Source organism: Anabrus simplex, chromosome 4 (genome assembly GCF_040414725.1).
Source record: "Anabrus simplex isolate iqAnaSimp1 chromosome 4, ASM4041472v1, whole genome shotgun sequence".
NCBI classification, from domain to species: Eukaryota; Metazoa; Arthropoda; class Insecta; order Orthoptera; family Tettigoniidae; genus Anabrus; species Anabrus simplex.
Genome location: NC_090268.1, coordinates 457,269,682 through 457,292,918, shown reverse-complemented (window position 1 = coordinate 457,292,918; position 23,237 = coordinate 457,269,682). Strand labels below are relative to the sequence as shown.

Sequence of the window (23,237 nt, the reverse complement as noted above, 5' to 3'; positions counted from 1 at the left end):
GGCAGTCACGCAGCCTCCTATCCTGGTTGTCCATTTTTGAAGAAGGCTATCCGAGATCACTATAGGCAGGCACGTCATTTGCACACTGCTCCTCCTCAGACCCTCCCAGTCACTCCTTCACCAAGTCAAGACAACTCCACTCTTCTCAACTTGCTCCTTATCAGACTTCTCTCGTCCCTTAACCCTCCCCCCATGCCGCCCAGACAACTCCTCGTCAATTAACCCTGCTAATATCGCCAACTGCACCAAGCCAACTTTTCATGTACCTATTCCCGAAGCACTAAACCCCCGCGTAGCAACAAGAAGTGCTGCAGCAACATCGGCCGTGGTCACCGAGTGGATGGGTGACCACACCAACCTGCCTTGCTCGCCAACCACTTACCCCCACCTCTCCTCCCTCTCGTCCTGATTCTGTAACTATTCTCAACTCTCATGATTCCAATTTCAAACTCTTCATGATAGTTAAGCAACATCGGGCACGGCACCACTTAGAAGCTTAAGGCGCTGTCTGTCCTTGCTGTGGAGTGATGCTAAACCCGATCCTTGCTTCACCCTACTCTTCTCGCCCCTAGGGCGCAGGGCATATTCTGTCCAGTCCAGATGTTAAAAGAAGACCGACCACCAACAACAGAACGTCAAGCTACAATAAGAAGAATCTTCAAGAAAAAGCACTCAAAGCCCCAACGGGCTGATAGGCTATAATACTCACGGTGCAGGCCCTGCCTGCACCAATTGAGGCGGTCCTGCGGTATCATTTTCGAAGTAGAGCAGCAGAGCATCATGTCAGGACGAGGAAAGGGAGGAAAAGTTAAGGGCAAGTCCAAGAGTCGCTCCAGCCGTGCAGGCCTGCAGTTCCCTGTCGGCCGTATCCACCGTCTCCTCCGCAAGGGAAACTACGCTGAGCGAGTGGGTGCTGGGGCTCCTGTGTACCTGGCCGCAGTCATGGAATACCTGGCAGCTGAAGTTCTTGAGTTGGCGGGCAATGCAGCCCGTGACAACAAGAAGACCAGGATCATCCCTCGTCACTTACAGTTGGCCATCCGTAACGACGAGGAGTTGAACAAGTTGCTGTCCGGAGTGACCATTGCCCAGGGTGGTGTTCTGCCCAACATCCAGGCAGTGCTCCTGCCTAAGAAGACTGAGAAGAAGGCTTAAGTTCCTGTTCTCGGTCAGGGCGTTGGCTCACCGGAAAAATATAAATAAACGGCCCTTTTCAGGGCCACCAACACCTTAAGATAAGAGCTGTTTGTCTATCATGCTGGTATAGCTATCTTACAGAAGTATGGAAAAATCCTGAAGTGATAGAGCAGTTCAGACAACTCTCCTAATAATAATGATAATAATAACAATAATGAGACACTGCAAATATGAGGGCATCTGTAACATTAGCCAGGAGAGCACAAGAATAGCCTTACCTTTGAGGTTATTTATTTAAGGGGGAAATGAGTGAAGTAGCTCCAGGCCCCTCTTAATATTTAATTTTCAGAAGGGAAGGAAGAAGGAAGTACATTATAGATTTCATTTCATTAATGCTGTATAATTCTGTTCTTGACTGCTGGATACTACCGACCTATGCATGTAAGAACACACACTTAACTAGAGAGGAAAGGATACTTAAAGTAGTATATTTACAATACTTTGTGTATCAGATGTGCACGGCAAGGAAGATAATGTTTGTTTTCTCTTGTTAGCATTAAAATGTAGACATCATAACTGATAATGAGGGCTTTTTTTTCCGTGCAGGTTTCGGGGAGATGACTGTTTTGAGAGGGAGAATAGCGCAAGCTACGTTAGAGGAGTACTGTAAGTGGGACTCTGTGCTCTTTTGAGAGGTAAGTGGTGGCCCTGAAAAGGGCCGTTTTTTAAATACTGCATGCTCACAAACGGGAGCACGCTCGGAGGAGACTTAACCACCGAAACCGTACAGGGTGCGTCCCTGCCTCTTGAGAGCATAGACGACATCCATGGCGGTCACAGTCTTCCTCTTGGCGTGCTCGGTGTAGGTGACGGCATCCCGGATAACGTTCTCCAGGAATACCTTGAGCACGCCACGGGTCTCCTCGTAGATAAGTCCCGAAATACGCTTGACTCCACCTCTGCGAGCGAGACGTCTGATGGCAGGCTTAGTGATGCCCTGGATGTTGTCTCGGAGCACCTTCCTGTGACGCTTGGCGCCTCCTTTGCCGAGTCCCTTGCCTCCCTTGCCTCGTCCGGTCATGATAGATCAGTAGAGCTGCGAGTTCAGAGCTAGAATGCGGCTGGCACTCGCGACCCCTCGCTTTTGTTGAAAGTGCCTGGCCCCGGTGACGTCAGCACCGCCCGGCCAATGGGAGTGCAGCTGCTACCGAGGGTGGGGGAAGCGAAGCAATAAAACAGCCGGGCAGCAAGCCCCCGCACCATTCTTCCTGGGACGAGTCGACAGTGAGCACGTGATGGCCCGTACTAAGCAGACTGCACGTAAATCTACCGGAGGCAAGGCCCCGCGCAAGCAACTGGCCACCAAGGCTGCCCGTAAGAGCGCGCCTGCCACCGGAGGAGTGAAGAAGCCTCATCGTTACAGGCCCGGCACCGTGGCCCTGCGTGAGATCAGGCGCTACCAGAAGAGCACTGAGCTTCTGATCCGCAAGCTGCCCTTCCAGCGGCTGGTGAGAGAGATAGCTCAGGACTTCAAGACCGACCTGCGCTTCCAGAGCTCGGCTGTCATGGCCTTGCAGGAGGCCAGTGAGGCCTACCTGGTGGGTCTTTTTGAAGACACCAACTTGTGTGCCATCCACGCCAAGCGTGTCACCATCATGCCTAAGGACATCCAGCTCGCCCGCCGCATCCGTGGCGAACGTGCCTAAGTCCGGTGCTTGTCTTATGGCTGGAGCTTTACCAAACGGCCCTTTTCAGGGCCACCAAAATTTCCTAGAAGAGTAGTTATTGTCTCTCTGGTCTAGGATAGAAGGAAAACGAAAAGAAAAAAAAAAAGCTAGTGGTTCCTCTAGGTTCAAGGAAAAATCTAAGAGTAACAGAAAATAATAATAATAATAATAATAATAATAATAATAATAATAATAATAATAATAATCTTGAGTACTGAGTACAATAATTCATTAATTAATATCTAGGAGGTGATAGTTATAATAATAATAATAATAATAATAATAATAATAATAATAATAATAACAACAACAACAGCAACAGCAAAAGTGCAGTAAGTAAGGATAAAGAAAAATGTAGTCAAGTACAATAATAATGAAATTCGAAGAGTGAGTCGCCCCGCAATGAGACAAACTAGCCTGTTTAGGAGGCAGAGATAGGAGAGGCCAGGGTTCCAGCCTTGGACAGTGACTGACATAATATGCTCTCTTGGGGAATAAAATTGATGGCCCTGATAAGGGCCGTTTTTCCTCTGCTCTTACGAGAGCAAGAGGTGCGTGTAGAAGGAAGCAAGAACACGAAATGTCCTCACTTCCTTTTTGCTGGAGCCTTTTTAGGCGAGGCCTTGGGCTTAGCGGCCTTTTTAGGCTTAGGTGCCTTAGGCTTCTTAGTGGGCACCTTGGCGGCCTTCTTAGCCTTGGAAGGAGCCTTCTGCTTGGGTTTGGGAGCAGGAGCGGCCTTCTTCTTCTCAGCAGGCTTTTTGGAAATGGCTTTCTTGGCTGCAGCCTTGGCTCCACCAGCCTTCTTCGCCTTGGGGATGCGCTTCTCCTTGGGGGCAGCGGACCGCTTGACAGGGGCTGCGCTGGCCTTCTCCGGCTTGGCAGCCGAAGCGAGCTTGAAGGAACCTGAAGCTCCCTTCCCCTTGGTCTGGACCAGCTCTCCGGAAGCCACGGCAGATTTCAGGTACTTCTTGATGAAAGGGGCCAGCTTCTCAGAGTCCACCTTGTAGTTGGCAGAGATGTACTTCTTGATAGCCTGCAGAGAAGATCCACCTCGTTCCTTTAGGCTCTTGATGGCACTGCCCACCATCTCGGAGGTTTTCGGATGGGCAGGCTTGGTGCGAGGTTTCTTCGATGCAGAAGCCTTGCTCTTCTTGGGCGACGCCTGGGCCGGAGCCGAGGCGGGTGCAGATGCTGCCGATGCTGTTGCTGTGTCAGCCATGGTCACGATCAGAATGTGTTCGCGCTCTCCCCTGGTTATCTGAGTGTATCAGGCTACTCGGACCGCGCAGGAAACAGCAGTGGCTGGCTGTCGGGTGGGTTGCGCGGCGACAAGTTGGGGACGTGCTTCCTAGCTCCTTTCTCGTGCTCCCTGCGTCTTTAAGGGGTGGGTTACAATCAGGGTTCGGTTAGGAAGGGATAGTCAAAGGTTTGACGCTGCTCCTCAGGTGGCAGAAGTACTCGTCACCTTGCTTCGGGCGTCCTGATGGAGGTGCGTTCGATGGGCAGCATTTCACCAGCCGCCTCTCCATGCCGACGTTTAGGGGCGGCCGTCGTCGTCGCGACGCCCCCGGGAGTGACCCCCTCTTACCTGAAGGAAGCCCAATCCTTCCTCTAGCAATGGAGCTGAACGGCCATCCTCAGGCTCTAACCCCTTCCGAGTGAGAGCAAAGGCAAGTCAGCCTTTAGGTAGTTTTCCACAGAGTGAAGCAGACCTGCTGTAATCTGCCTCTTGTAGCTTTGCTTGAAAGGACCTACAGGATAAAGGACATAAGTTAGAAGCTAGCCTCCATGACTCGTTCGACTCCTGCTTTCCTGCAGGTAGCGCCAATCTCGTAAAGTCCTAGCCTTTAGGCCTCTATTTATAAGGCTCTCAACTCTGTACAGTCTCTCACATCCAGCAGCTTTCAGCCCCTGTCGGGGGTCGAAAGCTCAGGTTGGGAAAAGGGACAGCCTGCCCAAGGGAACCTCTAGATGTTTCTTAGGGCACAATTAAATTTCCAGTTCGCTACAGAGCCTGTACCGCCTCAGGAGAGGCTTCACCCCTCGCCTGCTGGATGGAGGCATTGTGAGTCGTATCTTACTGCCTCCAGTGGGCTGCGAAGGCAGGATTGAGAACACCGTGACGGAGGAAGGGGCAGTCAGTCCAGACTCTTCAAAGAACAGATTTCCTGTACCAGGAGATGATAAGTCTGTCAGTTTGATAGACCTGGCAACATCCCTTACCTTCGGTCAAATTTCTTTAGGATGAGAGACCCTTTGAGACAGCAACTCAGCAGATTTATTGGATGGATGGAAGGAAGGAAGGAAGGAAGGAAAGAAGGAAGGAAGGAAGGAAGGAAGGAAGGAAGGAAGGAAGGAAGGACCATGGTTTCCCAACAAACTTCTCTGCAAGACATTGCCACAACTTACAAGGAAAAAATGTAAAGGTTTGAGGTGCTGCAACACTCATACAGCTAACATCTCACTTAAATGGTCCTGAAAGAAAGAAAGAAAGAAAGAAAGAAAGAAAGAAAGAAAGAAAGAAAGAAAGGAAAATAATAATAATAATAATAATAATAATAATAATAATAATAATAATAATAATAATAATAATAATAAGAAGAAGAAGAAGAAGAAGAAGAAGAAGAAGAAGAAGAAGAAGAAGTTGTGTTTAATGACCCTTCAATAGGAGTTTATTTTTTGAGAGAAGCTCTTGTTTTTACCTTGAATATGTATACTCTGAACGAGGTGAAGCAGAATTTGAAGCCAACTGATCGCGCCGAGACTCGATCTTGCTACCCACCTTCATCATACAGAGTAGCGTATGATGATGATGATGATGATGATGATGGTAGTAATAACTGTATCCAAAATTCAGGTAACATCAGTTTTTACTCGCAAAATGGTTTCATGATTTCTTTGGCTAAGAGAACCATGCGGTAACCCTAACCTCGAAAATGAATTGTCGCTCTCGATTTATAAGATGCCCTTTCTTTCTTCGGCCTAGTCGCTATCTAGTCGGCAGTCGTTTGAAATCGTGCAGGTTTCTGCATGGTTCGACGTGCGTATCCTACTAGCAGTTGAAGTCAGCGTGAAATTAAGTACAGTACAGTAACTATGTGTAAGATCTCCTTCACTTGGTGAGACAAGTTGTAGGGCCAAATAAAGGTACAGAGAGCAGAGAGAGCATAACATAACATAGAGCTAAATATGCACTGTACTTGGGTTGATGGTGTATTATACTGAACGCCCTCTTCCCCCCCCCCCCTGCCATTACATCTTTACTGAATGATTCTGCACAACGTTCCCTGCTGTTAATATTAATCCCCTACTGGGTTTTAGCTTAACGGTATCACTCGGTAATCATCATCATCATGACAGCCTCTGTCCTTCATGCTAAAAATCAGCTGCAGAGAAAAGGACCCTTTGTGTTCTTGCCATTATTATTATTATTATTATTATTATTATTATTATTATTATTATTATCATTATCATTTACCTCAGCGAATGAAAGCCCATGTATGAACATTTTTTTGTACATAAGCAACGATCAGCTGTTTTACCGACACCTTGTAATCTAAGAAAGAAAGAAAGAAAGAAAGAAAGAAAGAAAGAAAGAAAGTAAGTATAGGGGTACCTAACCACTCCTGAAAACTACTTTCATTGAAGGTTGTACTAGGCCAAACTCTAGAGACCTCTTACTAAATGGTACCATACTACAGGGCAGGTGTAAAAAATAGTTAATGAAACCGTATAATGAAAGGTACAGACTTAAGAGCAAGTGGCGTACTGGCTTATTATCCCTCCCTTCCAGGACCCTTCTTGCAACCACTAACCACCACCTACACCCCTGCCCAAGCAGTATTCGAGCATCGGGCTGGGTGATGTGGTCGCCTTAGAAGTTTGTGCTAGACAATACCCCAAAGAAAGCAGTTGGTTTAAGACAGGCAATAAAGTTTTAAGTTTTACTCCTCTTCCCTCAAATATGAAGAGAGGTACACCATAATGAGGGGTACTAAGCCATTTAAATTCATGACAGAGACCTGATGATTCTTAGCCCTGCTGATCTAGGGTGACACTTGATATAACCAGGCCAGACCCAGTACCTGAATATTTTTAGGTTATCCAAGCCAAACCTGGGTTATATATTGCCCAAAATATGTAGCATCTACCCTGTAATTAGAAGATGCAGCTGTGACTTCACGACTGGTGATGATATAACGGTGCACAATTGAGCATGTTAGGTATTAGTAGATCCACGATCAGCCCTAGCCGTGTCTGATGCAGAAATCCTAACCTGACTTGGGAAGAACGGTAACTTATTTCTTTCTTTCTTTCTTTCTTTCTTTCTTTCTTTCTTTCTTTCTTTCTTTCTTTCCTTGAACGCTAGCCTGTAGTAGTAAGGCAAGAGGCAGTGATCAGGTGGTCAGCAAATGGACACATTATTGCTTGAGTTCGAAATTGTCCACTGCCTTAAGTAATAGTCGTATTAGTAGCAGTAATGGTGGTGGTGGTACTACTAGTAAGGTTATGTTCACTATTATCTTACGCCTTTCGTAGATGCCGAGGTGCCGGAAGTTTGTCCCGCAGGAGTTCTTTTTATGCGCCCATATCTACAGACCATCGAAATATCACGCGAGTGAGCCGGTGTCGAACCTGTCAAGTAGGGCTCAGAATGGTCTAATTTTAATTCTAGGACGGTAACAGTAACTATCCGGAGTTCCGATTCGTTCTACTCAATTTATCACTTGCCAAAAGATCGGTCAGCTGACGTACAAACAACAAAAACGAGTGCTTTCCTCCCTTCACCTAACCTAAAACGTCACGACTCTTTGAACTAACCCTTGTCGTCAAAAGGTTACCTTCTCAGTCTTATTTGAAGGGCGTCTCGTCTTTGATAGAAATGAAAGAGTTTTACAAGTTCCTAGGCTTCAAAACTACGTTACATCGCAACACACGCACTTCGAAGATAGCGGGCTGTGTGTAGGCCACTGTACTGCACTGGTGCCCTACCGTTCGTAAGGAAGCCCGGGAGAGACACGAGCGTACTACAAACTTGTAACTTATTGCCGAACCGTGTCGTAATTTGAATAGCTACTTACCTGGAAGAACATAAAAGGAAATTGTTCGACTCTTTGAGGGGCTGCTAAATGCCGCGGTCGGTTGCTAGGACATGGCTTTCATTGTAATCACGACAGTGTCGATGACGTTGCATGGAAACCACCTTCCTCGCGATTTTCAAGGTGGGCGGGGAGTTTGGAAGCCTCGTTCCGCCCTTTAATAATCTTAATATTGGGAGAAATAGGACGTAGAATGATGTTATGTGCCATAAGAGGCCTGCAGGATAAGCTACACTAACCTAAAAGAATAAGAACAGCAAGTTTAGACATAGGGACGTACGATAGGAGGTACGAAAGTTAAAATCCTGGCACGAGTAATTGGAAGCGGTGCTAGGCTCAGCAAGGGTCCCCTAGGTCGACACACACACACACACACACACACACACACACACACACACACACACACACACACACACACACACACACACAGAGAGAGAGAGAGAGAGAGAGAGAGAGAGAGAGACACGAATAATAATAATAATAATAATAATAATAATAATAATAATAATAATAATAATAATAATAATAATAATGATGTCGCCGCCGCCAGGTTAGGCCGGTCACCTAGGAGGAAATGCAATACTACGCTAAGCTTCGTTCCTGTATAGCCACACGGGGTCGAAGAGCAGCAAAAGGTCTAGCTAGTTTCAGACGTAACAAAAAACGTGATTTAAGCAATTTCTGCTGGCCTGAGGCAAAAGTTGAAAGTAAGTTGTCGTACTGGGACTGGGAAACTTGGTAAAAAGGGAATTGAGCCAACGGCACGTGGTGTTCCCAAGCGGTCACCCATCCAAGTACTGACCACGCCCAATGTTGCTTAACTGCGGTGATCGGACGAGAACCGGTGTATTCAACATGGTATGGCCGTTGGCGAGAGAACGGAGCTTGAAACGTCCATACGAACCGCAAAGCGAGTTTCCTGGAGGTCTTTGTGGCGCGGGGGCGTTGGCAATGGTGCAGGGGTGTGCTCGGAGGTCGCCGTCGCGGAGCGGGCGCGGGTGGTTGTCGCGCTCCGCGGCGAAACGTAACCTAACTCGACTTAACCCCACTTCTCGTAACCTAACCCCAAAAAAACGCGCGCGCTGGCGCGCGCGCGCACACACACACGGGAAGTGTCTAGGGTTGTAATAATAATAATAATAATAATAATAATAATAATAATAATAATAATAATAATAATAATAATAATAATTACTGAAGGTGGTTGTGAAGGGGCCGGCGCTGTAGCGCAGGGGCAGCGTGCCTGCCTCGTAGCTGGGGGGCCCGGGTTCAATTCCCGGCCAGGCAAAGGAATTTTACCTCGTTCTAATGGCTGCTTTGAGGTCCACTCAGCCTGCTTGCTTAGGGGCTGTAGTGCCATGGGGGTTGGTCTGGTTTTCATTGTAAAGGACAAAGCAGGAGGATTTTTAGCAATAAGGTAATGCAGTAGTAGTAGTAGTAGTAGTAGTAGTTCTTCCCTCGTTAGCTTATGATTTGAATGTTTTGCACTGTCTTTCGATGTATATGAAGTAGGACAGATAGATAAAATCAGAGTGGAGTTGATAACAAGGCTAACAGATGCTGCTCTTTTTTTTAAAGGTGTGGTGGCCCTGAAAAGGGCCGTTTGTTAAGAATGCAGCAAGGCAGAAAACCTGGCACCTTACTTGGAGCTGGTGTATTTGGTAACTGCCTTGGTACCCTCACTGACGGCGTGCTTGGCCAGCTCACCGGGCAACAGGAGGCGGACGGCAGTCTGGATCTCCCGACTGGTGATGGTGGAGCGCTTGTTGTAGTGGGCCAGACGGGAAGCCTCAGCGGCGATGCGCTCGAAGATGTCGTTGACAAAGCTGTTCATGATGCTCATCGCCTTGCTGGAGATGCCAGTATCAGGATGTACCTGTTTAAGCACCTTGTAGATGTAGATGGCATAGCTTTCCTTCCTCTTGCGCTTCTTCTTCTTGTCTCCCTTGGAGATGTTCTTCTGGGCCTTGCCGGCTTTCTTGGCTGCCTTTCCGCTTGTCTTGGGTGGCATGGTTGTCTCGGATGTCTCCTAGAAAGTAAATTTTGCGGGCCCCTTGCAATTCTTTTTAAGACCGAGAGGGCTGCATGCGACTAGCCAATGAGCGCAAGCTTACTGCAGCCTTATTGGTTGGCTCGTAACGTTGAGCAACCTTTTTTTCAGCCAGCCAAGCCATTCGAGAACAATCTCCTGGTGACAGCGGACGCTTAGTGCTGTACTCTCCCACTTGTTGCTTTGGTGTGAGCTTATTTTCTGTGTTTATAAGGTACCAAGTATTATACAGGTGAAGCGCTAAATTGGATCTTAAACCAATCCTTTTGGCTACTTCTCTGGTATAATCTGGTAAGTGCTACATCACTTGCTGTTTTTGCTTGTTGGTGTGCCTTGTTGTAGAGTACTTGTGGTTGCATGATGGCTAAATCCCCGCCACCGGGAGGTGGTGGAGACGATTTTCCTCCTCTCTCCGCGACGCTAAAGCGAACTGCATGTGATAATCAGGGCTTGCCGGCTTCTCAGGCTGCCTCCACCATTAAACTCTTCCCTCCATTAAAAGACGTGGTCATGGAATATTCCAGAACAGGGGAGATCCCGGCTCATATAGCCGCGGTCGTTCGCAGCGAACACCCAGTGGCCAAAAAGGCTCGGAAGCATTATTTTAAACATCAATTAGCTAAGAAGCTGCTACCCAAACCCTCTGTTCCCACGTCTAATAGCTACAGTGTCCTGGCTTCGTTGCCCACTGACGGAAACCTAACCCTAGCTGATTTCATGCCTAGGCCAGCTGACCCCCTCCCCTCAACCAGTACTGCTTCCTCTCAGCCTGCTAGGCGCGCTGAGGTCGCGAGTTCGGCCTCCAACACTAATGAGACAGAGCAGTGCTCATCCCAAGGAAGCCAGGGCGAAGCCATGGATGTCGCGCCCCCAAAAAAGGTCACTGTTCCCCCAATTGTGGTCGCTGATAAATCGGAGTATCAGCGCCACTACAATTACCTCCGAACACGCTGCACTGGAAATATCAGAGTGATCAATACCAGGGACGCTCTGAAATTTCACGCAGACAATGAACACGATTACCTGCTCATTAAGCAATATTTTGAAGAGAATAACAAGAGTTTCTATACTCACCAGCTGGCGAGTAAGAGGCTCTTAAAGGTAATTATCCGCAACATAGTTGCCACAGTCAGCGTGGACTGGGTTCGCGAGGAACTCATGGCACTTGGATATCAGCCCCAGGATGTTTATCAATACACCAGGCGAGATGCAACGTCCAAAAAGCTGATCCCTCTAAGTGTCATGAGTGTCACCCTCCCGAGGGAAAAATTCTCAGAAACCATCTTCTCCGTAAAGCATCTGTGCGGGTGTGCCGTTAAAATAGAGGCCTTCAGGGGCCGTGAGGGCCCCTCTCAGTGTTACCGATGCCAGCGGTGGGGGCACACCGCTAATTATTGCAAAATGCCATTGAGATGTGTGAAATGTGGTGAAAACCACTCAGCTGCTGCCTGCCCCCTACAGCCGGAGGCAGCAGCTAAGTGTGCCAACTGCCAGGGCAACCACCCCGCCTCCTGGAGGGGCTGCCAACTGTTTCGTAATATTATGGAGCAGAAGGTAGTCAGGGAGCTCTCCAAAGCTGAGAAAAGGAGGACCCTCCCCCCCTCCCGGGCAGTAGACCCTAACTTTACTTATGCTGCTGCTGCCGGAGGCGCCCAGGCCGCCCCCACCCCTGCATCGAACCCTGCACCCCCAGCGGAAGCGTCTCCCATATCCGACTTTTCGGGCATGGGTGACATTTTGAATCTCGTGAGGCAGATTAATTTCTCAAAATTACTGCCTATTATTAAGGACACCATGACTAAACTGAGGACATGTGAAACCATGATTGACAAAATTGGAGTCCTGTTAAGTGCTGTTATGCAGTACTTTTCAGAACCCTAATGAGGCTGTCATGTTTTGACTATGGACCTCAGAATCTGTGCATGGAATTGCAAGGGTGTTTCTGCTCAGAGATACGAACTCGAGTCGTTCATCTCTGAGCATAACATCGATATCCTCCTACTAGGGGAAACATGGCTGAAACCTCATATGCCCTTCAAAATTAAAAACTTTGCGGTATACCGCAAAGACAGAGTTGACAGAGAGGGCGGGGGCGTGGCCGTGCTGATTAAGTCTAAGCTTACTCATCACGTCATAGACCCCCTCCCTCTCGGAGTTATTGAGTCTCTCGGTATCGAGATTAGACACAGTAATTATCACTATCGTATTTTTGCGGCCTATCTCCCTCCCAGCGCTCCGCTTCATACGGCGGAGCTAGATACTTTGCTTAATAATCCCAGCCATACGCCCTCTATCATCGGAGGCGACTTGAATTCCAAGCACACCGACTGGAACTCCAGGACTATAAATCCTAGGGGGAGAATACTCCAGCAACATATGACAGATACTGACATCAGTGTATATGCCCCCACGGAGCCCACCTTCTATCCGGATAATGGTGGCCTACCTGATGTCCTTGATGTCGCAGTTACTAAGTATTACAGCAGGGCTATTGATTTTGTAGTCCCTGATGAGCTAAATTCCGACCACAAACCAATCATCTTCAATCTTACCTGGGTTAGGCTCGATGAGCCGTCTCTTCCTATCTCTAAACTAAACCTTGACTACCACAAATTCACGTGGCATGTCAATAAAAATCTGAAAACCTTTTCGATCACCAGCGAGAATGATGTTGACCGCGCGATTGCGCACCTTAATAACAAGGTCTGCAATGCCCGGAAATACATCATTCGAGCAGCCAAAATTAATAATAATAATAATAATAATAATAATAATAATCGTTCTCAGCACCGTCCTGGTTCTGAGGACGATACCACACCGGATCTCCTTAAGGATTTGATCCAAATTAAAAACAGATATAGGAAGAGATGGCAACGATTCCGGGACCCAGCTGACCGGGCGGAATACCTGGAACTAGCCCGTGAAGTCCGCAATCGCTTGCTGGAACGTAAGATTGAAAGATGGGAGGAATTCTGCCGACATCTTTCAGAACACGAGTCAGAGCGTGACTTTTGGCGTGTCACTCGCGGTCTGACTCGAACCCAGGAACCCCGGCGTGCCATCCACGGCCGGCACGGCCTGGTGTTCTCCCCCTATGATAAAGCTGAGGCTTTCGCGGACACTATTGAAAGCCAGTGCGTAACTCACAATTTAGATAACGATGACGATGACGATGACGAGCGACGGACCCGTGAGATACGCAGAAAAGCCTTGGCTTTCGAAAGACAATGGACACCTGACTTCAACGTACCTGACTTCCAGCCTCGCGAGATTCGCAGGGTTATTAAAAATTTAAATGAGAAGAAGTCTCCCGGTGATGACAGGGTTTCGAACAAGGAAATCAAATCACTGCCATACAGGGCAGTAATTTTCTTAGCAACCATCTTTTCGGCCTGTATTAAACTGGGATACTTCCCTGACGTCTGGAAGACTGGTAAAATGATAGTCTTCCCGAAGCCAGGGAAGGATAAATTATTCCCACAAAATTATCGCCCGATAACCCTGTTATCACATATCTCTAAGATTTTCGAGAGACTTCTTCTCTCTCGCCTCAATGGATACCTAAACACCCGCAACATACTGCGACCTGAGCAGTTTGGGTTCAGGTCCAGGCGCAGCGCCCCCCTTGCGGTGCTGCGCCTGACACAGTATGTCACAAGGTCGTTCAATATGCGCCGTAGCGTGCCAGCAGTATTTTTCGACGTAGAGAAAGCTTTTGACACTGTCTGGCATGATAATTTAATCGTAAAACTTTTGGAATTATATAAAGTCCCTAACTACCTTGTCAAAATTATTCAGTCATATTTGACTAACAGGAAATTTTATATTTCCTGTGAAGGGGAGCAATCCACCCCTCGGGTACTCAGAGCAGGAGTCCCACAGGGTGGAGTGCTGAGCCCCACTCTCTACGGCCTATATGTGAACGATCTTCCTACACGGGAAGGTGTAGAGATCCAGCAGTACGCGGATGACATAGCCATTTACACTGGCATGAAGAGAAATGACTATGCTGTCCGACGATTACAGCAATGGATCGATTCCTTCTGGGAGTGGTGTCACCGGAACAAGGTGAAAATAAATGCAGATAAAACCCAGGCAATTGTTTTCACCCGGCGCCGGCCTAACCTTGACCGCCTCACTATCAATAACGTCCCCGTGTCTTGGACGAACCAAATTAAATATCTCGGCTTAATAATGGACAGAACTTTGTCCTGGAGCCACAATATAGAACAGGCCAGACAGCGTGCCACGGCACGGATGAAAGCACTGAGACCTCTGCTAGGCAATAAATATATCTCTACCTCCATCAAGAGAAATATTTACCTAGCATGTATCAGGCCCATCCTGCTGTATGGCTGTGAGGCCTGGGGCTATATTGCGAAAACTCCACTTTCAAAATTACAAGCTTTCCAGAACAAGACACTTAGAATGATGACCAGAGCACCATATCTGAAATCTAACAAGAGGATACGGGCCGAGCTTCGTATCCCCACACTTAGATCTCAGATAAATAAAATAGTGAGGATGACCAGGGCTAGGATCCTCTCGAACCAATCAGAGGACCCTGGTATTTTACTGTTAAAACGGGTCATGAGGACCAAGAAGCCTAGTACTCGCCTGAAGTACCGTGGCCCTTGGATCCTCTATGACCTGTTTTAAATTCGAACCGGCCAACCTTTCGGTCTATTCCAAATTGAAACCGTCCTACCACTAAAATTACTCTAAATTACTCTCCTGTCAAGGGCCGTTTCTTAAGAAGCACTCTGATATCAATACTGCTCCGATATAAACCTTCTTTTTGAGAACGTTAACTAAAGTGAAGTGGGGGTTTCTTTTCTGACTATAGGCCTCCCAGCCTATCAGACAGATTGTTTCTCCCCCGCCAGTGTAGCGAGAACAGTGACTTTTCGCCTCATCGGCAATTCCCAGGAAACAGATGAGTAGGGGGGCATATTTTTCGCCCCGGGGCTCCCATCCACTGGCCATCAACAAAAAAAAAAAAAAAAAAAAAAAAATGAGCAACCTTGCAGGCTACAAAACTGGTGCGCAGAGTGATTCGGTATCATTTTCGAAGTAGAGCAGCAGAGCATCATGTCAGGACGAGGAAAGGGAGGAAAAGTTAAGGGCAAGTCCAAGAGTCGCTCCAGCCGTGCAGGCCTGCAGTTCCCTGTCGGCCGTATCCACCGTCTCCTCCGCAAGGGAAACTACGCTGAGCGAGTGGGTGCTGGGGCTCCTGTGTACCTGGCCGCAGTCATGGAATACCTGGCAGCTGAAGTTCTTGAGTTGGCGGGCAATGCAGCCCGTGACAACAAGAAGACCAGGATCATCCCTCGTCACTTACAGTTGGCCATCCGTAACGACGAGGAGTTGAACAAGTTGCTGTCCGGAGTGACCATTGCCCAGGGTGGTGTTCTGCCCAACATCCAGGCAGTGCTCCTGCCTAAGAAGACTGAGAAGAAGGCTTAAGTTCCTGTTCTCGGTCAGGGCGTTGGCTCACCGGAAAAATATAAATAAACGGCCCTTTTCAGGGCCACCAACACCTTAAGATAAGAGCTGTTTGTCTATCATGCTGGTATAGCTATCTTACAGAAGTATGGAAAAATCCTGAAGTGATAGAGCAGTTCAGACAACTCTCCTAATAATAATGATAATAATAACAATAATGAGACACTGCAAATATGAGGGCATCTGTAACATTAGCCAGGAGAGCACAAGAATAGCCTTACCTTTGAGGTTATTTATTTAAGGGGGAAATGAGTGAAGTAGCTCCAGGCCCCTCTTAATATTTAATTTTCAGAAGGGAAGGAAGAAGGAAGTACATTATAGATTTCATTTCATTAATGCTGTATAATTCTGTTCTTGACTGCTGGATACTACCGACCTATGCATGTAAGAACACACACTTAACTAGAGAGGAAAGGATACTTAAAGTAGTATATTTACAATACTTTGTGTATCAGATGTGCACGGCAAGGAAGATAATGTTTGTTTTCTCTTGTTAGCATTAAAATGTAGACATCATAACTGATAATGAGGGCTTTTTTTTCCGTGCAGGTTTCGGGGAGATGACTGTTTTGAGAGGGAGAATAGCGCAAGCTACGTTAGAGGAGTACTGTAAGTGGGACTCTGTGCTCTTTTGAGAGGTAAGTGGTGGCCCTGAAAAGGGCCGTTTTTTAAATACTGCATGCTCACAAACGGGAGCACGCTCGGAGGAGACTTAACCACCGAAACCGTACAGGGTGCGTCCCTGCCTCTTGAGAGCATAGACGACATCCATGGCGGTCACAGTCTTCCTCTTGGCGTGCTCGGTGTAGGTGACGGCATCCCGGATAACGTTCTCCAGGAATACCTTGAGCACGCCACGGGTCTCCTCGTAGATAAGTCCCGAAATACGCTTGACTCCACCTCTGCGAGCGAGACGTCTGATGGCAGGCTTAGTGATGCCCTGGATGTTGTCTCGGAGCACCTTCCTGTGACGCTTGGCGCCTCCTTTGCCGAGTCCCTTGCCTCCCTTGCCTCGTCCGGTCATGATAGATCAGTAGAGCTGCGAGTTCAGAGCTAGAATGCGGCTGGCACTCGCGACCCCTCGCTTTTGTTGAAAGTGCCTGGCCCCGGTGACGTCAGCACCGCCCGGCCAATGGGAGTGCAGCTGCTACCGAGGGTGGGGGAAGCGAAGCAATAAAACAGCCGGGCAGCAAGCCCCCGCACCATTCTTCCTGGGACGAGTCGACAGTGAGCACGTGATGGCCCGTACTAAGCAGACTGCACGTAAATCTACCGGAGGCAAGGCCCCGCGCAAGCAACTGGCCACCAAGGCTGCCCGTAAGAGCGCGCCTGCCACCGGAGGAGTGAAGAAGCCTCATCGTTACAGGCCCGGCACCGTGGCCCTGCGTGAGATCAGGCGCTACCAGAAGAGCACTGAGCTTCTGATCCGCAAGCTGCCCTTCCAGCGGCTGGTGAGAGAGATAGCTCAGGACTTCAAGACCGACCTGCGCTTCCAGAGCTCGGCTGTCATGGCCTTGCAGGAGGCCAGTGAGGCCTACCTGGTGGGTCTTTTTGAAGACACCAACTTGTGTGCCATCCACGCCAAGCGTGTCACCATCATGCCTAAGGACATCCAGCTCGCCCGCCGCATCCGTGGCGAACGTGCCTAAGTCCGGTGCTTGTCTTATGGCTGGAGCTTTACCAAACGGCCCTTTTCAGGGCCACCAAAATTTCCTAGAAGAGTAGTTATTGTCTCTCTGGTCTAGGATAGAAGGAAAACGAAAAGAAAAAAAAAAAGCTAGTGGTTCCTCTAGGTTCAAGGAAAAATCTAAGAGTAACAGAAAATAATAATAATAATAATAATAATAATAATAATAATAATAATAATAATAATCTTGAGTACTGAGTACAATAATTCATTAATTAATATCTAGGAGGTGATAGTTATAATAATAATAATAATAATAATAATAATAATAATAATAATAATAACAACAACAACAGCAACAGCAAAAGTGCAGTAAGTAAGGATAAAGAAAAATGTAGTCAAGTACAATAATAATGAAATTCGAAGAGTGAGTCGCCCCGCAATGAGACAAACTAGCCTGTTTAGGAGGCAGAGATAGGAGAGGCCAGGGTTCCAGCCTTGGACAGTGACTGACATAATATGCTCTCTTGGGGAATAAAATTGATGGCCCTGATAAGGGCCGTTTTTCCTCTGCTCTTACGAGAGCAAGAGGTGCGTGTAGAAGGAAGCAAGAACACGAAATGTCCTCACTTCCTTTTTGCTGGAGCCTTTTTAGGCGAGGCCTTGGGCTTAGCGGCCTTTTTAGGCTTAGGTGCCTTAGGCTTCTTAGTGGGCACCTTGGCGGCCTTCTTAGCCTTGGAAGGAGCCTTCTGCTTGGGTTTGGGAGCAGGAGCGGCCTTCTTCTTCTCAGCAGGCTTTTTGGAAATGGCTTTCTTGGCTGCAGCCTTGGCTCCACCAGCCTTCTTCGCCTTGGGGATGCGCTTCTCCTTGGGGGCAGCGGACCGCTTGACAGGGGCTGCGCTGGCCTTCTCCGGCTTGGCAGCCGAAGCGAGCTTGAAGGAACCTGAAGCTCCCTTCCCCTTGGTCTGGACCAGCTCTCCGGAAGCCACGGCAGATTTCAGGTACTTCTTGATGAAAGGGGCCAGCTTCTCAGAGTCCACCTTGTAGTTGGCAGAGATGTACTTCTTGATAGCCTGCAGAGAAGATCCACCTCGTTCCTTTAGGCTCTTGATGGCACTGCCCACCATCTCGGAGGTTTTCGGATGGGCAGGCTTGGTGCGAGGTTTCTTCGATGCAGAAGCCTTGCTCTTCTTGGGCGACGCCTGGGCCGGAGCCGAGGCGGGTGCAGATGCTGCCGATGCTGTTGCTGTGTCAGCCATGGTCACGATCAGAATGTGTTCGCGCTCTCCCCTGGTTATCTGAGTGTATCAGGCTACTCGGACCGCGCAGGAAACAGCAGTGGCTGGCTGTCGGGTGGGTTGCGCGGCGACAAGTTGGGGACGTGCTTCCTAGCTCCTTTCTCGTGCTCCCTGCGTCTTTAAGGGGTGGGTTACAATCAGGGTTCGGTTAGGAAGGGATAGTCAAAGGTTTGACGCTGCTCCTCAGGTGGCAGAAGTACTCGTCACCTTGCTTCGGGCGTCCTGATGGAGGTGCGTTCGATGGGCAGCATTTCACCAGCCGCCTCTCCATGCCGACGTTTAGGGGCGGCCGTCGTCGTCGCGACGCCCCCGGGAGTGACCCCCTCTTACCTGAAGGAAGCCCAATCCTTCCTCTAGCAATGGAGCTGAACGGCCATCCTCAGGCTCTAACCCCTTCCGAGTGAGAGCAAAGGCAAGTCAGCCTTTAGGTAGTTTTCCACAGAGTGAAGCAGACCTGCTGTAATCTGCCTCTTGTAGCTTTGCTTGAAAGGACCTACAGGATAAAGGACATAAGTTAGAAGCTAGCCTCCATGACTCGTTCGACTCCTGCTTTCCTGCAGGTAGCGCCAATCTCGTAAAGTCCTAGCCTTTAGGCCTCTATTTATAAGGCTCTCAACTCTGTACAGTCTCTCACATCCAGCAGCTTTCAGCCCCTGTCGGGGGTCGAAAGCTCAGGTTGGGAAAAGGGACAGCCTGCCCAAGGGAACCTCTAGATGTTTCTTAGGGCATAATTAAATTTCCAGTTCGCTACAGAGCCTGTACCGCCTCAGGAGAGGCTTCACCCCTCGCCTGCTGGATGGAGGCATTGTGAGTCGTATCTTACTGCCTCCAGTGGGCTGCGAAGGCAGGATTGAGAACACCGTGACGGAGGAAGGGGCAGTCAGTCCAGACTCTTCAAAGAACAGATTTCCTGTACCAGGAGATGATAAGTCTGTCAGTTTGATAGACCTGGCAACATCCCTTACCTTCGGTCAAATTTCTTTAGGATGAGAGACCCTTTGAGACAGCAACTCAGCAGATTTATTGGATGGATGGAAGGAAGGAAGGAAGGAAGGAAAGAAGGAAGGAAGGAAGGAAGGAAGGAAGGAAGGAAGGAAGGAAGGACCATGGTTTCCCAACAAACTTCTCTGCAAGACATTGCCACAACTTACAAGGAAAAAATGTAAAGGTTTGAGGTGCTGCAACACTCATACAGCTAACATCTCACTTAAATGGTCCTGAAAGAAAGAAAGAAAGAAAGAAAGAAAGAAAGAAAGAAAGAAAGAAAGAAAGGAAAATAATAATAATAATAATAATAATAATAATAATAATAATAATAATAATAATAATAATAATAATAATAATAATAAGAAGAAGAAGAAGAAGAAGAAGAAGAAGAAGAAGAAGAAGAAGAAGTTGTGTTTAATGACCCTTCAATAGGAGTTTATTTTTTGAGAGAAGCTCTTGTTTTTACCTTGAATATGTATACTCTGAACGAGGTGAAGCAGAATTTGAAGCCAACTGATCGCGCCGAGACTCGATCTTGCTACCCACCTTCATCATACAGAGTAGCGTATGATGATGATGATGATGATGATGATGATGATGATGATGATGATGGTAGTAATAACTGTATCCAAAATTCAGGTAACATCAGTTTTTACTCGCAAAATGGTTTCATGATTTCTTTGGCTAAGAGAACCATGCGGTAACCCTAACCTCGAAAATGAATTGTCGCTCTCGATTTATAAGATGCCCTTTCTTTCTTCGGCCTAGTCGCTATCTAGTCGGCAGTCGTTTGAAATCGTGCAGGTTTCTGCATGGTTCGACGTGCGTATCCTACTAGCAGTTGAAGTCAGCGTGAAATTAAGTACAGTACAGTAACTATGTGTAAGATCTCCTTCACTTGGTGAGACAAGTTGTAGGGCCAAATAAAGGTACAGAGAGCAGAGAGAGCATAACATAACATAGAGCTAAATATGCACTGTACTTGGGTTGATGGTGTATTATACTGAACGCCCTCTTCCCCCCCCCCCCTGCCATTACATCTTTACTGAATGATTCTGCACAACGTTCCCTGCTGTTAATATTAATCCCCTACTGGGTTTTAGCTTAACGGTATCACTCGGTAATCATCATCATCATGACAGCCTCTGTCCTTCATGCTAAAAATCAGCTGCAGAGAAAAGGACCCTTTGTGTTCTTGCCATTATTATTATTATTATTATTATTATTATTATTATTATTATTATTATCATTATCATTTACCTCAGCGAATGAAAGCCCATGTATGAACATTTTTTTGTACATAAGCAACGATCAGCTGTTTTACCGACACCTTGTAATCTAAGAAAGAAAGAAAGAAAGAAAGAAAGAAAGAAAGAAAGAAAGTAAGTATAGGGGTACCTAACCACTCCTGAAAACTACTTTCATTGAAGGTTGTACTAGGCCAAACTCTAGAGACCTCTTACTAAATGGTACCATACTACAGGGCAGGTGTAAAAAATAGTTAATGAAACCGTATAATGAAAGGTACAGACTTAAGAGCAAGTGGCGTACTGGCTTATTATCCCTCCCTTCCAGGACCCTTCTTGCAACCACTAACCACCACCTACACCCCTGCCCAAGCAGTATTCGAGCATCGGGCTGGGTGATGTGGTCGCCTTAGAAGTTTGTGCTAGACAATACCCCAAAGAAAGCAGTTGGTTTAAGACAGGCAATAAAGTTTTAAGTTTTACTCCTCTTCCCTCAAATATGAAGAGAGGTACACCATAATGAGGGGTACTAAGCCATTTAAATTCATGACAGAGACCTGATGATTCTTAGCCCTGCTGATCTAGGGTGACACTTGATATAACCAGGCCAGACCCAGTACCTGAATATTTTTAGGTTATCCAAGCCAAACCTGGGTTATATATTGCCCGAAATATGTAGCATCTACCCTGTAATTAGAAGATGCAGCTGTGACTTCACGACTGGTGATGATATAACGGTGCACAATTGAGCATGTTAGGTATTAGTAGATCCACGATCAGCCCTAGCCGTGTCTGATGCAGAAATCCTAACCTGACTTGGGAAGAACGGTAACTTATTTCTTTCTTTCTTTCTTTCTTTCTTTCTTTCTTTCTTTCTTTCTTTCTTTCTTTCTTTCCTTGAACGCTAGCCTGTAGTAGTAAGGCAAGAGGCAGTGATCAGGTGGTCAGCAAATGGACACATTATTGCTTGAGTTCGAAATTGTCCACTGCCTTAAGTAATAGTCGTATTAGTAGCAGTAATGGTGGTGGTGGTACTACTAGTAAGGTTATGTTCACTATTATCTTACGCCTTTCGTAGATGCCGAGGTGCCGGAAGTTTGTCCCGCAGGAGTTCTTTTTATGCGCCCATATCTACAGACCATCGAAATATCACGCGAGTGAGCCGGTGTCGAACCTGTCAAGTAGGGCTCAGAATGGTCTAATTTTAATTCTAGGACGGTAACAGTAACTATCCGGAGTTCCGATTCGTTCTACTCAATTTATCACTTGCCAAAAGATCGGTCAGCTGACGTACAAACAACAAAAACGAGTGCTTTCCTCCCTTCACCTAACCTAAAACGTCACGACTCTTTGAACTAACCCTTGTCGTCAAAAGGTTACCTTCTCAGTCTTATTTGAAGGGCGTCTCGTCTTTGATAGAAATGAAAGAGTTTTACAAGTTCCTAGGCTTCAAAACTACGTTACATCGCAACACACGCACTTCGAAGATAGCGGGCTGTGTGTAGGCCACTGTACTGCACTGGTGCCCTACCGTTCGTAAGGAAGCCCGGGAGAGACACGAGCGTACTACAAACTTGTAACTTATTGCCGAACCGTGTCGTAATTTGAATAGCTACTTACCTGGAAGAACATAAAAGGAAATTGTTCGACTCTTTGAGGGGCTGCTAAATGCCGCGGTCGGTTGCTAGGACATGGCTTTCATTGTAATCACGACAGTGTCGATGACGTTGCATGGAAACCACCTTCCTCGCGATTTTCAAGGTGGGCGGGGAGTTTGGAAGCCTCGTTCCGCCCTTTAATAATCTTAATATTGGGAGAAATAGGACGTAGAATGATGTTATGTGCCATAAGAGGCCTGCAGGATAAGCTACACTAACCTAAAAGAATAAGAACAGCAAGTTTAGACATAGGGACGTACGATAGGAGGTACGAAAGTTAAAATCCTGGCACGAGTAATTGGAAGCGGTGCTAGGCTCAGCAAGGGTCCCCTAGGTCGACACACACACACACACACACACACACACACACACACACACACACACACACACACACACACACACACACACACACAGAGAGAGAGAGAGAGAGAGAGAGAGAGAGAGACACGAATAATAATAATAATAATAATAATAATAATAATAATAATAATAATAATAATAATAATAATGATGTCGCCGCCGCCAGGTTAGGCCGGTCACCTAGGAGGAAATGCAATACTACGCTAAGCTTCGTTCCTGTATAGCCACACGGGGTCGAAGAGCAGCAAAAGGTCTAGCTAGTTTCAGACGTAACAAAAAACGTGATTTAAGCAATTTCTGCTGGCCTGAGGCAAAAGTTGAAAGTAAGTTGTCGTACTGGGACTGGGAAACTTGGTAAAAAGGGAATTGAGCCAACGGCACGTGGTGTTCCCAAGCGGTCACCCATCCAAGTACTGACCACGCCCAATGTTGCTTAACTGCGGTGATCGGACGAGAACCGGTGTATTCAACATGGTATGGCCGTTGGCGAGAGAACGGAGCTTGAAACGTCCATACGAACCGCAAAGCGAGTTTCCTGGAGG

The 23,237-nt window shown here is 47.3% G+C and overlaps 2 non-coding genes across 2 annotated transcripts; both read right to left on the bottom strand.

Moving 5' to 3' along the window:
- Positions 1–8,716: 8,716 nt before the first annotated feature.
- On the bottom strand, positions 8,717–8,835 carry LOC137500652 (5S ribosomal RNA). Its single transcript, XR_011018160.1, has one exon. It is a non-coding gene; the product is annotated as a 5S ribosomal RNA (ribosomal RNA).
- Positions 8,836–23,064: 14,229 nt separating this feature from the next.
- Positions 23,065–23,183, bottom strand: LOC137500651 (5S ribosomal RNA). The gene has a single exon (XR_011018159.1). It is a non-coding gene; the product is annotated as a 5S ribosomal RNA (ribosomal RNA).
- Positions 23,184–23,237: the final 54 nt, after the last annotated feature.